At 36.0% G+C, this 18,234-nt stretch overlaps 1 pseudogene; it reads left to right on the top strand.

The window, feature by feature from the left end:
* Positions 1 to 14,531, top strand: part of LOC134370847 (thyroid transcription factor 1-associated protein 26-like) — a 36,746-nt pseudogene extending 22,215 nt beyond the window's left edge.
* Positions 14,532 to 18,234: the final 3,703 nt, after the last annotated feature.

Here is an 18,234-nt window from a genome sequence, read left to right as displayed (position 1 = left end):
GTTTGGTCAGGCCCTCTCGCCTCGTATCTGGCTGAGAATGATTCAGCACAGCCTTTGTAAACAAGTTATGGAGGAGTAGAGCTTGTGCACATGGGTGCCGGTGGACCCTTTGGCTTGTTGTTGCTTTTGTGTGTATGTTTTCGGGATGGAAGGCAGTGGCTCTGAACCGCTGCTCTGCTGAGCTCGTGTCTAAAAATAAATCATGTCCACTTTGCTGGTGGCTACTCAGTTGTTTTTTTTTTTTTTCAACTACCTGGCTCAGGACCTGCACAGGACAAGGTAGAAGGGTCTGTGATCCAGCCTGACAGGGATCAAGTTAGAAATTGCTGTTTAAGGGTTAGAAAACCAACAGCCGAAATGTGTAAGATTCCCCCCCCCCACCCCCCCTGCCCCGGACCTGTAAGTTTACTTTCAGGGCAATTTTACACACACACGAAAAAACAAAAACAAAAACAAAAAACCAAAAAACACATCCAATGCAAGGTACAAATATCAAACTGCTCTTTCTGGGCAGGAAACACCACTGGTTTCACTTATCCAAACTCACCCAGGGACCCAGGCCACCTTCCCCAGGCCAGGCTCACTGCTCTGTTGGGAGAGTGACCAGAGAACCGCTCTTTCTGCTCCTCACATATGCAAAGCTCACGTAGAAGGTGGAGAACTTTCAGGAAAGTATCTGCAACACTTGTAATAAGAACATTTTCTGGCTGTCAGACAAACTGTGACAATACTAGTATACTTGCTTTTCCTACAGCCTTGACATCACGTGAGAGGAAAAGGTAGGTGCAAAAATGTATAGAGAAGGTTTAAACTCTGGGAGATTTGTACACGGGAGATGCGATTCAAGCTGATTATTTTTGTGATTGGAAAGTATTACTTATTTCAGCTTTAGAAACCTTTGGATTTTTATTTTTCAATGTCCTTTTTTTCCCATAGTGTTATTCCTGTCCCCAAACCAGCCCTCAAGTAAGAGATGTAAAAACAGGCAGAATGAAGATGAGACGTTTGAAAAGGATGGTGTTTATAAGCAGTTGCTCTTCCTCCATTTGGGTTCCGCTTGCACCACAGAATAATGACAGGGTAATTTTGTTCTTGGAATTCCAGGCCACTTGCTTCCCAAAAGTTCTGCCGATATGCTTTGTGATGTTTGAAATCTTAGCTTTAAAAAAATTTTTTTTATTCTATAAATAGAGAGAAATGCTTATTCTTGAGAGACATTGTAAATTTAGGTCATGTCAGTATGTCAGAGAAATATGGGAAGTTCAGAACTGGCTCACAGTGGGGTTATGAAGGTAGTGAAGTGCATCTTTTCAAATGCAAACTTCCTCAACGTGGGCTTTCTGAAAAGACCTTCAACGGTGCTGCTCTGAGGGCAGTTCATTGTCTCCAGACATGCATTCCTTATCCCTCTCTTCCCCTCAGCTTGCTGGTATAGTCTTCATTAAGTTTACGTATAATCCTTTAAGAGACTGGGGTAAGGTTGAGGGTACTATTGAGAAATGGGTGTGGACCAGGCAATAAAAACTCTCTTATTCAGATGGAGAAAGGTCAAGCCTCTTGTGCAAGCTAGTGTTCTCAAAGTTGCTGACTCCATCATGAGGGAGGGGATATGGGCTTAATTGGGGATGGGGAATGGGTGGGGCGCATGGTTTGGGAGTGAGAAGCCAAATGGTTGGGACATGACACTGAGTTTCTTGTGCCTCTTACACGGCAAAACTCCAGTGCATATCAACTAGTAGGCTTTTTATACTTATCTTTTTGAAGGGAGTCGAAGATTTAAATGAACTTTAAGGTGCAAACTGGAATTTTAAGAATGCAAAAGGGGTAAGAAAATATGCATCATTTACTGAGGCTCTAGCATGTGCCAGAGACTATTCTAGAGAATTTACACAAATGGTCAAATTAATCCTCCACAGCCCTATGATTTGGTATAATTAATACCATTTCGCAACTATGGGAACTGACAGAGGTTAATACATAGCATGTCCTTGTGTCCAAATTGACGAAGAGTCCAGATTTTAGCGCACTTCTTGTTGACTCCAAATTTCATTTTGCTACTTCCCGGGCCTACTGATCAGCTTTAAATCACACCAGGATCAATAGAATGCACTGATGTCTACTGTGATTGTGATTAGCCTCCAGTCGTTTTCCAGGGTTGTTGTAGAAGAGCCTATGATAATGGCAATCAAATGTACATCAGAGTTTGATGAATTTGATCAACGGGAGTTGAGGATGTGTGACCTGCTGGATGAACGGCAGGCTCATCGGCTTTTACAACGTCCGACTGGATCAGAACAAACCCATTTTCATCCCTGGAGACGCGCTGATGACTCCCCACCCCCGCTCCTAATCTAAGGCCTCGATTACTAGTACCACTCCACAGGCTTTCTCTACACTTGTGCTGCCACCTTGTTTTTCTGAGTAAAACTCTTTTACGCCGTTGTCCCTATGAGATTCCTACCCTCTAGAACATGATGCCAAATTTGGGTATCACGTGCATGTTGAAAAAATCAATTGGATGTGTACTCCCAATGTGCTGGGTCTTACTGTTCTTCTGTGCAAATTAGAAGGAGGTGCTTCCCCTCTTTTTTTCTGGGTCAGACTTTTTTCCCAGTGTAATGATTTCAGTAGAAAGATCCACTTTTTTGTTGTCTGCTTACTGGAACAAATATACTAATGTCCCCTATCTATAATATAAATTATTTGAGTTCCTGCAGTGTAGTCTAAGCAGCCCAAAGGGATGCCTCTGAATAGCCAGCAATTATGTATTGAACACCTATGAGCTATGCTATTTTGGTAAATAATAATAACAATAATAATAAAAGGGTCAAACTTCTTGCCTTCCTGGAGCTTACATTTTTTTGGAAATCATCAAAACTTAAAAAAAAAGAAAGAAAGAAAAATGAGAATATAAATTACATTGTGGTAAATGCTAAGAAGAAAAAGTAAAGCAATGAAGTCAGATATAAAACATGAGTTTTTAGAATTTACGTATACTATGAATTAATACATTCTGTGCATTGTGAAACATACACAAAAATATTAGATGAAAATAAACATGAATGGCAGCCAAATACGGTCCCCAGTGGATGACTGTGCGGATTGTGGATCATGACCGCGTTGTCCAAAGGAACTTTCTGTGATGTTGGAAATCTTCATTCTGTGCTGTCCACAGAATGGTAGCCACTAGGCACATGTGGATGTTGAGTCTTTAAAATGTGGCTAGTGAGACTGTTGAACTGAATTTTAAATTATCTTTAATTAATTTTAAATTATCTGTAATTAATTTAAATTTTAACTTAAATAGCCATAAATGGCTAGTGACAGCACAGCTCTAGAGAAAGAAAAGTTCTGCTAAGGATGCAAGGCCTTAGAGAAGTAGAACATTGCCCTTGACCTTGACCTATGACATCCATTTTACCTGCAGACCTTAAAGTTACCCTAACTTTAACCCGGTTTTACCCGGATTAATGATATGCTTTCTCCATTTAGTCCCTAACAGGCTTCCTCCTGAATTCTGGGATGTTTAATGAACTCTACCTAACACTGTTTATTGCACTTCTGTAAGAATGTTCTTATCTATGTATATGGTGACCCTGGCTTTGCCCATGTGGTTTCATATATTCACTGGCTCCAGATGTTGCTACCCTGGCCATCTCTCTACAGACTCTCTGAGGTTGTCCTCTAACCCCCTCTGTCATGATAATGCTGTCCTCAGATCACCCAAATCTTCAGAAATTGATTCTGCAAAGGTTAAGATATTACCCCTGAGTTGCTCGTGTTGTGAACTTGTTCTGCTTTTTCAAACAACTCCTTGGAGCTTAATTTAAAATCAGTCTTATCTTCCAGTCTTAAGCTATTGTTTGAGGCCAATATGTTCCATCAAACAGCTGTGCAAAATCCCTCCTAAGAAAGTGCTTCTGCACTTAACACTGGATTAAACAATCCTTCTGGATCTGTACTTGAGTATCCAGAGCATAGTGGTACAAAATATGCAAAAATTATTTGAGAATCTCTTGGAAAGAGCTTAATGTCAAAATATCAGTTTCAAGCAGGATGGCTGCCTCAGGCTGTGTGAAGTTCCTTCAGGCTGCTGCCAATCCAAAGGAAGTCTCATTAGAAAGATACCTATGCCAGAGGAGGTCTTGAAACTACCCAGTAGGAGGTGAGTAGTAAACAACTTCAAATAAGTCACACTTTGCCCCCAAAGTTCATGCCCACTTGGACACACAGCTCCACATCAAGAGCATTTTATTCACAGTACGTGAACCCCACACACGCACAATCCCAGCAGTTCATTCAGAACCCCAAATATAGCAAGCAAGATCAAAACTCGTGAATTCAGCTTTAGGCTTCTTACCTAAAGAGCAGACAGAAGCATCAAAGCTAAAGCTCAGAAAATTTTTTCTCAGACATTCACATAAGCCAACTAAGGCAGATGTAAAATAAAGAGGGAGTCTAAATATTAAAAAATAATCTTAAATAAAGAAAACAGTTTCAGAGAAGATTCATGTCCAAAAACTGTTTTGTTTTTGAGTAAGACAATGAAAATAAAAACATAAAGCACAGTAAAATAATCCCAAGGAAACAAAAGAAGTAAATTATTAAACAGAAGAAGAGAAAGAAATTGTTTAGAAAACAACACAAAGAATAGAATTGATAAAGGAATTAGTTTTTTCAACAAACCAATAAAATAGAAACACGTTTAATTTAAACAATACTGACAATGAGAAAGTGGTTATAATTCACAAGAGGGTATCAGATAAAGTTCTATAATAATTATGTTTTAATATCGTGATGAAATGCATAGCATTGAAAGAATATATAAATTACTATCATTGACCAAAAAAAGAAAAGTGAGCCAAATAGATTACAAACCATAAAGTAAATTGAAAAAAAAATCATAAATCTCAATAAAAATTTGGCCTGTGGTAGTTTTAAAGAAAGTTCTTACAATCTTCAGTTTACAATTCCTGGATTTAAAAGTTATTTCAGCTATACCTATTACAGCCTCTGTGAGAATAGGAAAAGGTGAAAGGCCATGAGCTACCCCAGGACCATCTTTACCTCTCTGACCACCTACACTACCCCATAGATGCAAAGATAGAGAAATTACTGTTAGGGTCTGGGAAGGACAGATCATATTTTTAGGGCAGATTAAGAATGAAAATAACTGGAAAATGAAGTAGACATATATTATCTTCCTATTATTTTCAAAATTATGAATAAAAGCTAACAAATTTCAAATGGTGTTGAACAAGGGCAATATTCAATACACATAAGAAACTTCACAACCCTCCAAATGTGTATATCAGTTAAAAATCATGTAGTTACATTGAGAGACATTATCAAGTACAAAATCTGACCTACTAAACCCAAAATAAAAAAATTATAGCAATTTTAAATAGATATAAAGCTATATGGTTTTCTTAAGAGCTAGGCCTAAAATGCTAAAACATTAATTGTAAAAAGGTAAATAAGTTTTATGAGGCACATGTGAGTGATACTAAAGCAGGGCATCCAAGATTAGTGCCTACACCCATTACTACTGATGCATAACAAATCACCCCAACTTAATGGCATAAGCAACAAACATTTCTGCAGGCTCTGTGGTCAGCCATGGTAAGGCACAGGAAGTCTGACTCATCTAAGTTCCATAATGTCTGGGGCCTTAGTGGGAAGATCTGCTTCTTATTTTGTTTAGGCTGCTGTAATAACACGTTATAAATTGGGTGGCCTATCAACAATGGAATGAATTTCTCGCTGTTCTGGAGGCTATGGGTGTCCTCTGCCAGGCTGCAGAAGGCTGATTTCTTTGCAGTCTTACATGGCAGAAAGAGAGCTAGCTAGCTCTCTAGCCTCTTCTTATAAGGGCACCAATCCCATTCATGAGGGCTTCACACTTATGACCTAATTATCTTCCAAAGATCCCACCGCCAAATACCATCACCTTGGGGGCTAGAATTTCAACATAAGAATTTGGTTTGTGGGGAGGGCTCAAACATTCAGTCCATAACAATCTGAATGGCTGGAAGTCATTCATAAGCTTAGGACCAGCCATCATCTGGAGTCTCCTTCACTCACATATACAGAGCCTGGGCTGGGAGGACTGAAAAGCTTGGTTTAACTGGGATTGTCTACTGATGGACCTATGTATGGCCTCATCATATGGCTTGGGCTTCTGGCACTAGGACTGCTGAATTATGAGACAGAGAGTTCTGAGAGCAAACATTTCATGAAACCAGGCAGCAGCTGCAGGGCTTTTTAGGACCTAGTTCAGAAGTCACATAGTATCATTTCTATCAAACTCTATTGGCTGAAGTAGCCATAAGACCTCTGATGGTCCCACTTTTTCCAATCCACCATAATAGCAGACGACATGGAATCCAAAACTAGAAGCGTTAAATAAGACAAAGTCAATCAGTGTATTTTCTACAGTGTACCACTGACAATGAAGCTGGAACTATTGAGGACCTTTATGTGTTAAAAAATTCTACCACAATATATACTGCAAAATAGTTTCCCTCTAATATTTCAAATCCAGTTTTCAAAAATATAAAAGATCTAATTTCTATACAAATTAAGGTTAACCTGATATATTTAATTAAACATTTCTATGCTAGAACAAATGCACATTTTTTTTTCTGTGTCAGTTGATAATTTCAAAATTAATGTATGTCATGCCACAAAGGAAATGCCAATAAAATTTTCAAAGCATAAATTGTATGGGCCATTTCCTTTGCCTCTATACTTCCTGTAATAAATCTGAAAATAAATAGAAAAAGTAAATATTTAACATTGAAAAGCAATAAACACAGCAATTTTAAAAATATTCTAAATATCATGTGTCAAAGAGAAAATCAAAACTGCAATTACTGGCTCTTTACTAATTAGAGAAAACAAAAATAGTACATAGCAAAATGTATAGGATATAGCTAGTTGTGACTCAGAAAAAAAAAAAGTATACACTTATTTTAAACACTTAATTCCTACCCACAGGTGTTCTGGAAGGAAAGTTCCAATATTACTACAGTTTTATCTATCTACCATCTACCTATCTATTCATCTTTCATCTATCTATTTTTTAATCTATGTAATCTAACTATCATCCATCTACTTATTCAACATTCATTCTTTGTCTGTGTATTACAGTCTTCATGGCACGGCGCAATCTAAATGCCTATCAATAGAACATTAATCCTATAAATAGGACATTACTTCTATAAATTTTGGAACTTCCATGCAATACAATTGTATGCAGCAATTACATAAACATGGAAAATGCCTATAATATAGTAGGCATTTTTAAAAGAGAAAACTACAAAGAAGGATACAGAACAAAATTTTGCTTTAATGTAGAAAACCTAGAGGGATGTAGAAGAAGGCATACCAGTGTCCCCAATTTTTTTTGCAGATAATTCACCATCTACTATATAGCCACGTGCTTTACTGACTTAACACTATAATCTTATTTCCTTTCCTAGTGATTTGTTTAGAAGTTGACATTTGACTCAATTCTGATAAATGATATAAGGGGGCATCTCCTGGTGGGTTCCAGAACATGTTTTCTTGTTCTTAGAAGGATGAAAGAGTACTTCTTTTTCAATGTAATACTTTTGTGTTTGTGGGTGACGTTCAGAAATCACTGTAGCTGTCTTGAAACCCCAAGGGAAGCTAAGCCAATGTGATGAAAATTGCTAGTAGAAAAGTACATACTTTTTTTTTTCAATCAATTAATTAATTCTTAATTGACACATAACAATTGTACATATTTATGGGATACAATGTGATATTTCAATACATGTCTACAATGTGTAATATTCAAATTATGGTAATTGGCATATCTATCACCTTAGATATTTATCACACACCACATGCTCTCACTCATTTGTGGAATCTATAAAAGTTGATATCATAGGAAAGAGAGAGAAAGAGAGAGAGAGAGCGCGCGCGCTTGCGCCAGGGTCTTCTAAACAACCAGCTCTCGTGGGAACTAATAGAGCGAGCTCTCACTCAAGCCCCCCTCCCCCAGGGAGAACACCAATCCTTTCATGAGGGATCCGCCCCCATGACTCAAAGAGCTCCCAATGCTGCCACATTGGGGATCAGATTTCCACATGAGTTTTGGCGAGGACAACACATCCAAACTCTGTCAAGGAGGAATAAGTTCTACCATTCCATTACACAGTAGGGTGACTATAGTTAACAATAATGCATTGCGTATTTTAAAACAGCAAGAAGAGAGAATTTTAAATATTCGTGCCACAAACAAAGTACCTACTTTCAGTCACTGGATAAGCAGCCTGGAAGATGCTGTCCTCTCTTTGAGCAGATTTAGTAACACTGTACCTCTTAATTCTCTTTCAGTCATTTGAGCTGCTGCTGCCTCTTAGTTGCAGCCGAGATCATTTTACTTGATTCAAAGGACACACATCAAAAATGTTACTGAGGATAAGATTGTGTACATTCTTTATTTTTTCTCTCGTTTTTTCCCTGATTGGCTTTTTTTTGGGCCAAATGTTTATATTATTGTTTTTGTTAACATTTTTTTTGGTGGAGATTTTTCTGTTTTTCCCAAGATTTCTGCAGCTCTTCCAGTCTTAGACCAATTTCTCAATTCATTTGTTAGAGGGACAATGAAGGAAATTCTACATTAGGTCAAATATAGGTGGGAATGACTTCAAGTACTATGTGTCTTGGTACAATTATATCTTCAATATAGATCCTGAATGATCTTGTCCTTACAATTATGGAGGGATATAATATCCTGAGGGAAAAGAGACTTCTAATTATGTGTCCCACAAAAGAAGGAATAGTTGGAGTTTGGCAAACTCATGCAATTAAATGAGGAGAAAGAGAAAAATGTAGGTATTTACATGGAGGAGACCCAGATAATAACAGCATAAACTTATTGTTGGAGATATTTCTCCAGATCTTTCTCAAGATGTGGAAACATAAATTACAAGTACTGATCCTTTATTCAGTGCTAGGAAAAATAGATGTTGTTAAGGGACAGTAAGAATTAATAATAAAAAAAGACATAAATATCAACAAGTAACTTGAAATTTTATATTATGCATTACTTGAAGGATTGTTGAAGTATTTTTAAATAGGAAGAAAAAAATCAAAAACATACCTGAAGGAAGCATAAAATATTACATCAGCAGTAGTGTAATAAGATGGCAAAACTAATGGGTTTAGAATTAAAAATAAACAAAATAAACAAGCAAACAAATCAAATGAAACCCCTTGGCTCATTTCCCAGCTCCTGGATTACATACTTGGGAGACCCTAAGAGAACGACTTAACCTCGCTCTGCCCCAGTTCTCTGGTGTGCAGAGTTGACGTTCTTCTAAGAAGTAGAGGGGGTTTCTGTGGGTTACATAAACCAAGAAACCCACAGATGATGTTGAGTCCTGGAGGGGAAGAAGCTGAGATTGGAGTATCAGGATCTTCCACAAGACGGGAAACAAGACACCAGCCACTGGTCTGAAAAAGCAAGAGTCCAGGGCTTCGGAGCTCCCTGGAACATTAAGGAAACAGGAGCAGGGATTTCTGGATCAGCAAAAACCAAACCAAACCAAAACAACAACTGAATGAAATGTGAAGTTTTCACATGTTTCTGGGCTGGTAGGGGGCACTCCCCGGTGGTGTTCATTTAGTGAGAGTAATGACTCTTTGGCTCTTTCTGTGTTTGAGGGCATGGGGAACGTGTTTCTAGTTCTCTGGGACTGATCTGTGTGGGAACAATGGAGTGGTACTTCTTTTACTCTGTCTACAATAACCAACAATGTTCCAGAAAGAGGCTGGTATAAGGGATGGGGGATAAAGTGAGTAAGTGCCCCAGAAAATACATAACAGACATGTAGTTTAAGGAAGAAATAGACCTTTTTATTTAAACAACTGAGAATTTTGGATGTCTTGCCACTGCAGCATAATCTATTTTATGATAATTGTACGTTGACTAACACACCCTTTTCTACTGGTAGAAGCAGAGGTAAACCCATTTTAAAGAATAGTTTCTCCATGTAGAGCCTCACTTGATAGCCGGAAGGACTGTATCAAGTAAAAATCAAATATGACTTCCCAAAGAACACCAGACGCATGAGAGAGAGAACCACCATGACTATATAAGCAACAAAAGCAAGCCATAGTAGAATTAAACTCCCAAGGACTGCAGATAATGTATTTTTTTTACAGTTAAAATATAAAATATCTGGATATGGACTACTTAAGAAAATAACAATAAGCTTAGAGAGGAAACGAAATGACCAGAAAAACAGACATTGGCAAAGAAAATGAAACTTCAAAATGTGAATGATACAATAAGCAGCAAATGAGGTACAATTGAAGAAAGAAGTCGATGCTAATTGGAGATATATAGTTATATATATTTATATGATACATATATATCTATAAGAACTATGGAAGAGTAGCAAAGAGACATGGAGGATAGAATAAGAAAATCTTAAACACATCTGACTGGCATCTCAATAAATAAAATATAAAGACTTGGCAAGAGGCCTTGTTTAGAGATTTATTGGCTTCAAATTTTTCAGAGTTCGTGAGAATTTAGCTCAAGCTGGATAACTAGAAAGAATTTATGACTGGCCACATAATGGTGAAAAGGCAGGAGAAAGAGACAGAGACCGAGAGATCCTGAAAGGAGCTGGATAGAAAGAAGACAATCCCCTACAAAGGAATGATGTTAGAATTACAGAATATTCCTCAGCAAAAATAAAATAAGGGGAATGCTATTTAAATATTTATCTACTCGACAATTTTGGATTTGGTGCGTTTCTATGCCAGGCGCTGTTGTAACCTCTGAGGATGCAGTGAGGAGCAAAGTCAAAAGGGTCTCTGCTCTCACGGCACTCGCATTCATACAGGTGCAAATGGATTTAAATAAGAAAATGCCAATAATTGAACATGGATTGTTTCATAGTGTAAAAGTGATATGTACAAATATACTAAGGAGTTAGTGGTTGCATTGGTTATTTTATTTTATTTTACTTTATTTTCCAGCTTTATTGAAGTATAAGTGAGAAATAAAAATTGTGTATATTTAAGTTGTATAATGTGATGTTTTGATACATATATATATATAGTGAAAAGATTTCCACAATCAAGCTAATTCACATATTCCTCATCTCACACAGTTGCCTTTTGTGCGTGTGTGTGTGTGTGTGTGTGTGGTGAGAACACTTAAATTCTACTCTCTTAGTAAATTTCAAGCATACAATCCATTATTTATTATCATTAACTATAGTCACTATGGGTTATTTAGATAGACTCACCAAGGATAATCTTAATAATGAGATAACAACTGAGCTGAATTATCCAGAATGGGGGGGGGGTCATACAAATAATTGGAAGTAATCCCACGGGCCCTGAAGTAGGAGTGAATGTCCATAGAGAAACAGAACAGAGACCAGGGGCAGAAGGAGATATGGTGGAGTGGTAGGCAGGTGTTAAAAGAAGACTGGATCTTATTTTAACAGCAGTGAGAAGAATTTGAAAGTTTTAACAGGGAAAACATATGAATGCAATTACATTTTCAAAAGGTACGCTGTTTGCTCTGTGGAAACCTGAGTGTAGTCAGTGATAGAAACTGAATGCATTTTCCTCTGAATTTTCCCCCGTTTGTGTGTGTGTGTGAGTGTGTGTGTTCTGCCTCAAAGCCAAGGTTAGAGCATGTGGTTTAGAAATCTTCCAGTTTAAGTAAGAGAGTTAGGTAATTCAAACTTATTTAAGTTTAAAGGACACGTATTTTTGCCCCCCCCCCAAAAAAACCCGAAATATCCTAGTTCAGGCTTGGTTTAATCCAAGAGGTTAAAGTTTTGAACTTCCACTTCTCAGACCAACTTTTTCTGTGTGATCTGCACGATGGTTCCCAGCACCCTGAGATTTCAATCCTAACAGCATTTCAACCTCAGCACATGGAAAGCTTCTTCCATAATAGCACTGGAAGAAATACTGTATCCCAGATGGGGAGAGCTCCCATTTGCCTCCTTTTGGTGACATTTCTATTCCTTAAGCATTCCTCGTGGCCTGGGGGGCATTTGGATACTGACTAGTGAGGTCAAAATGACTACTGCTGGGTGGTTGGTGGTGAGTGAAGTTAGTTTCTGCTAAACCATACAGTACGTTACACTATAGGAAAGAGAGTAAACTCTTACGAGAGGAAGGTGGAGGGGTGTTTGCAAGGAAAGAAATTGGTATCAACAAAAGAAGAAAAGGAAATTTGCCTTTCTCTTTAATGAAATTAGTCCTCATAACTCCTGTTGTTTAGTCCTCTTGGTAGGACCAACGTACTGGTCAAGAGAACCCTAACTACCCCCCAGGGGTCAGGGGAGGGAGTATCACTGGATTTACCATAGAGACTAAATATGGCACTGATAGTTGTATAGAAATATTATAACTTATAGTAGATGTTTAATTTTCAGTATTATTTCCCCAGTATAACAAAGAGTCATTAAATAGAGAATAAAGAGTCCTTAAATAGAGAAAAATATTTTGAGATTATTCATATTAAGGTCTCAGTAGCATACCGGGTAGGAATACATAGTTATAGAAATAAAAAGGAAAATTAAGGCATGAATTTTAATTTCTGTTCTGCATCACTTCATAGTATGTTAGAGCTTTTAAAAACTCATTGAGGCTGCATTATTTGTAATTGGTCTGGAATAAAGCAATGTCAAAAGGAAGTCAAAATGGATTTTTTTAAGAGGCTAATATTGGCAATGTCAAAAGGCATTATTTTTAAAGCTTTACAGCACATTGCTAGAGTTTTAGGTATAATAGAATTAGATTACAGTTGTAGAATAACAAAATAAACCTACACAGCACTTTTTCTTGGAGAATTTTAAATGTTTTATTATTGTAGAAATTCTGCTTCAAAAAGGTATAGACAATTATTGAGCCTATGCATTTATTCCACTGCTTTCCAATTTCCCATTGGAAAATAGCTTCCCCTTGCAAAATGAAAAAAAAAAAAAATTACAACTAAGCTAAATTGAGCAAAGTCTGTATCAAGACCGGAGATCAGGAAAGAGTCCTATTAATAAGATGAGAGCAGTTTTGCTACTTAGTGAAGCGGTCTTTGCTCTACCTGAGAATGAACTACGGTGACTAACATGGAAAAGAAAACACTTAATACATGAGCAATCCCTGCCATACAACTACCTCCATCAGCATTTATACACATCTTCAATAGGACTAAAAACTCTATCTTGCACTTCCAACCACGTCTCTTTAAAATTCAATAAAACATCAATATTCTTACTTTCTATTTGTTCCCAAATCAAAGTTTTGAACAATGATCCATCTAATATAAAATGAACCTCTCTTAAATCTGGGCATGTACATGTACAGACTTCCTTTATAAGTGAAAAGTAAACCTATACAGTACATCAAAAGATAAGGTAATCCAAACAATGAAATGTCTTGTAGGTAAATTAGCAAGCTCTCCTCTCACCACCAAAGTAGCCATAGTACATGACCTAATAAAAACAACAAAACAAGGACATAATATACTTTGTATTTTCAGGAAAGCATTATTTTATGAAAAACACGAACAGGGTTTAAAAAGCAAAAGCAATAAGCCCAGTGGACAGCATATTGACTCTGTGAAAAAACCAGATCAGGGAATTAGAAAATTAGTTAACTCTTCATGAATTTCAGTGGAAAAGATGAAGAGAGAAATAAAATTATTAAAAATAAGAAATATTGAGGATGGATTCAGTTAATTCAACATGTATGCATAATATTCATTCTATGCGGGAGGAAGAGATTCGTAAATAATGAGGAAATCATAAATAACAGGATATCGGACGCTGTGAGGCCAGCAGTGAGGTTGCAGACGGGGGCTTTTGGGCCAGAGCCAAGGGGTTTCCAGGTCAGATTCAGGAGTAAGAGTGTGAAACAAGGACTTGGTGGCCTGACCATGTGCATCCTTCCTGGGGAGCATTCGCGAGGGACACGGCTTTGCATTTCAGAGAAAACTGAAGATTCAGCAAAATTACAAGAAACTGCTATAGAAGGAAAAAAAGGCTCACAGGAATCCCAATTCTCAGATGAATACCCAGATCATTTGAAACGTCTCTATTTAGCTGAAGAAGAAAGACTCAGGAAAGAACTCATAAAAGTCGGCCAGCCTTTGCCTGAATGAAGAACGACGTAGCATTGACCAGGATTTGTGTGAAGGTCACTGTAGCCATGACCAGCTTCAGCCAGAGCAATGCAACAAAACAATAAAGTGTGTATTTCAGAAATCCTTCACTTTTCAAAGAAAAAGAAAAAGAAAACATTAAAAAAAAAAGGCACAAGGAGAATATGAACAGGTGCAAGCTAAGTGTTGCTGCTAAGAAACAGGAATTTGAGAGGAGAAAACAAGAGAAGAAGCTCAAAGATGCTACAAAAAGAAGAAAATGGAAATGTTCAAAATATTGAGCAACAAGACTAAACACAGCCAACCAAACGTGAATTTACGAATGGAGTATCTTCAAAAAGTACAAGAAAAAAAAAATTAAATCAGATGTTTGTCCTGAAGAGTTAAAATGTCTGCTGACTGTCTATTGGGATCTTTTGTAAACATAGTGGGTGTCCCCTAACAACTAAATGTGTCAACATAAACTGGATTGTTAAACGATACTAAATATAAAATGTCCATATGTTTTTGTTCTTGTAAAAGACAATTTTCTGTATATGACTTGTTCCTTCCATATTTTGCCTCTGAGGTAAGGTTGGCTTAAAGAACTGAAAGACCCTTCTATTTAGGAGACAGGCTCAAGCATGTAATACTTTTGTACCATGTGAAATTTGCATGAAATAAAATATTTTGAAAATAAAAAAAAATGCAAGATATCATTTTGCACTCGTAATATGAATAAAAATTAAAAGGAGTTTTGAAAAGATAGCATACAGTGCTAAAAGGAATCCTAATTAGTATAATCATTTTGGAAATCAACTTAACAATTGATTTCCAATTTATATGTAACTGCCATACATACACATAATTGAACTTTACGTTTACCCAACATATTCAAACCTTACGACACAACTATTTCTCTCCTAGGTGTATTGCTCCCTGGATTTATGCGTTTTCATAGGCAGACCTGGAGACTAAGATTTCAGTACTTATGTATGTAAAAAATTTAACAAAGGCTTGGAAGGATACACAGAAAATTTATGGTGTTAAAAAATTTTTTTAAAAAAATAACTAATAAATTCACATGATTCAAAAACCAAATAAAAGAAAGGCACCCTCTTTTTTGTTGAGAAGACGACTGGGATCTTTACGTAGGTAGACAAGTTGCTTTGACTTTCAGACTTTACCTTCGAACTCATAGCTGAAAAAAGAATACCAGTAATGTGCCCTCTCCCCACCGCCGCTCTGCCATGCACACACACACACACACACACACACACACACACACACACACACACACACACACACACACACACACACACACACACGAGGACACTCTATATGTGACAGGAAGATGGTTCAATTCATTTAGAGAAAATCTTCTGGGTTTTGGCAGAGAAATAGACCTCTTCCTCCCATGAATGCAGGAGGGCACCTGTTGTAGCTGTTCATTGCTGTCTCATTTAATCAGCGTGTTCTACTGCTATGAATTTCCAAGTCTGCGTATGCCTCATTTGGCTTGTGCTTCAGAAACAAACAGCAAGAATAATACTTTCTAATTTTTAGTCCAGAAATCTCCTTCACTTTTTTTTTTTTTTTTTTTTTTCTGTTAAAAGGCGGCATCCTCTGGGATTCTTGACTTCTGATGTGATCATTAAACTCACCTAACTGTGTATTTCCTATAATTCTTGATCCTCAGTAGGTACTCAAATTCTAACTTTTGTGGCCATACTTTACTTTCATCATACTTTTACCAGCTATGTAGCTATCCCTGAACAATGCAGTAATTATTGCCCAGTTTGAACATTACGTGAATGAAGATATTCTCTATGGATTTTTTTCATGTCTAGGGTTTTTGGCTCAGCTTTGAGTTTAATAACTTCATACACTGCTGTTTGAGCTGTTTTTATCTACTTTTCTTGTTTTTAATATTTTTCATGCAGCAATTTGTTTTCACATTTTAATATTTCAGACACTTTAATTCTTTCTAGTTTGCAGTTATTAAGAGAATTGATGCGATGAACATTCTTGTACAATTTCCTGGTGAAAATGTGCATAGATTTCTTGACAGGATCTAATAGAAACAGACTTGCTAAGCCATAGAATATGGGTAGCTTCTAAATCACTAAATAATGCCATATACTCTAATAGCAGTGTATGAGTTTCTGCATCTCCACATACTTGCCACCACTTGATATTGTCAGAGTTATATTTTTTGCCAATAGGGCACATGTAGAACTGTGACTGTAATGTTCAAATCACTGATTATTAATAAAGTTGATCACTTTTTCATATATATTGGTTTTAATTTCCTACTATAAAGAGTCTGTTCAAATTTTAACTCTTTTTCCTATTGAATTATCACTTTTCCCTTGATTTATAGGACTTCTGCAGTTGCGATAGCTTTCATTGATTTGGCATTAAATTTGAAGTTTGCTCTATATTTTATTGCAGAATACTTACATTAAAAGGTCTCTTTGAGGCCCCATGATGCTAAATTATTTATTTTAAAAAGATGTAATACTTTTTAAAAAACCTATTAAGTGTTTTTCTATATCCATTGATATATTTATACATTTATATCCTCTATAATCTGTTTATGTATTGATTGATGGTAAATGGTTTCCAATATTAAACAAACCTTGCATTTAGGTATAAACTTATCGTATAAAATTATTATACTCTTTCTGAACTGGTAGAAGGAGCTTTGCTAATATTTTGTTTAGAAATATTTGTATCTATATCTGAGTGAAAACTTTATATATTTTTTGTATATTGTGTATATTTTTAGGTTTTTAGGACAGGTTATAATAGTTTCATAAATCAAGTTTTGAAATGCCTCCTTTTGTTATATTTTTTGAAAAAGTTTGTTTAATATTGAAAATATTCTTTGAGAAATTTGTATAGTTTACTAATAAAGTCAACTAAGGAACTGAGTTTTTATTGAGCAAATAGACTGCACTACTATCTTAATGTATTTAATAATAATATGACTTCAGTTTTTATATTTCATCTTGAGTTAATATTGATTATGAGTATATACAGTTATATAAGTATAATTTTCACATTATTTGCATAAAGTTATTGATAATACCTTTAAAATATTATCTTATCTGCAGTATTTGCAGTGATGCATCTTTTCATTACTGATATTATTTATGTTTTCTCTATTTTTATCATTCTCACCAGATATGCACCAAATTTTTTAATTTTCCTAATGAACCAAGGTTTTGTTGTGTTTGTCCTGTGTTGTATATTTCCTTTTTATTATTAATTTCTAATATTATCTTAATTTTTCCCTTCCTTCTGCTTTTCTTTGCTGTTCATTTTTAACTTCTTGAGATGGATGCTTAGCTCATTTACTTACGAAAGAAGTCTTTCTTCTTTCCTAACGTATTTAAGGCTATCGATTTTCAACTAATCATGGCTTTACTTGAATTTCATGTTTTCATATGTATTATTTTTATAATAATTAAAATTTTAAAATACTCTGTTTCATTATGTTTTCTTCTTGGACCCATATATTTCATACATTCCAAATACATGAGGTTTTTCTAGTTAGTTTTTGTTATTGTTGTCTAAAATAGCACAACTATAGTAAAAGAACATAATATTGTATACTTTTATCCCTTTTAAATTTTTGAAATTGCTTAATCACCAGGCATATAGTCTTTTGGTTTGACATATAACTCATACGTAACTTAAAAGTATTTTTTCCTTCAGTGTTGGGATGCAGTGTTCTATTTAGGTTAATTAAATCAAATTTATTAATTGGATTGGTCAAATCTCCTATGTGCTTATTAATGTTTTTGTTCTTATGTTCTATCTAAACTGACATGATTGCATTAAACCTCTCACTGTGAATTTGGATTTGCCCATTTTTACTTTTATTTATTTTTAATTTAGTTCTATAAATTATAAGGTTATATTATCAGATATATTAATTAGCTGTATTAGTTGCCCCATCTTCATTCTCTTTACCCGCTATTTCCTCTAATTGTTTCTCAGCAGATGTAGCCTGGCATTACCTTGTTCACCCACATGACAGATCTCTCAATTTCTGCTACAAGGCTTCTCTTTTGCCA

The sequence above is a fragment of the Cynocephalus volans genome, chromosome 2 (genome assembly GCF_027409185.1).
Source record: "Cynocephalus volans isolate mCynVol1 chromosome 2, mCynVol1.pri, whole genome shotgun sequence".
In the NCBI taxonomy this organism is placed as follows: domain Eukaryota; kingdom Metazoa; phylum Chordata; class Mammalia; order Dermoptera; family Cynocephalidae; genus Cynocephalus; species Cynocephalus volans.
The sequence above is the reverse complement of the archived record's forward strand: the minus strand, read 5'-3'. Positions and strand labels throughout refer to the sequence as shown.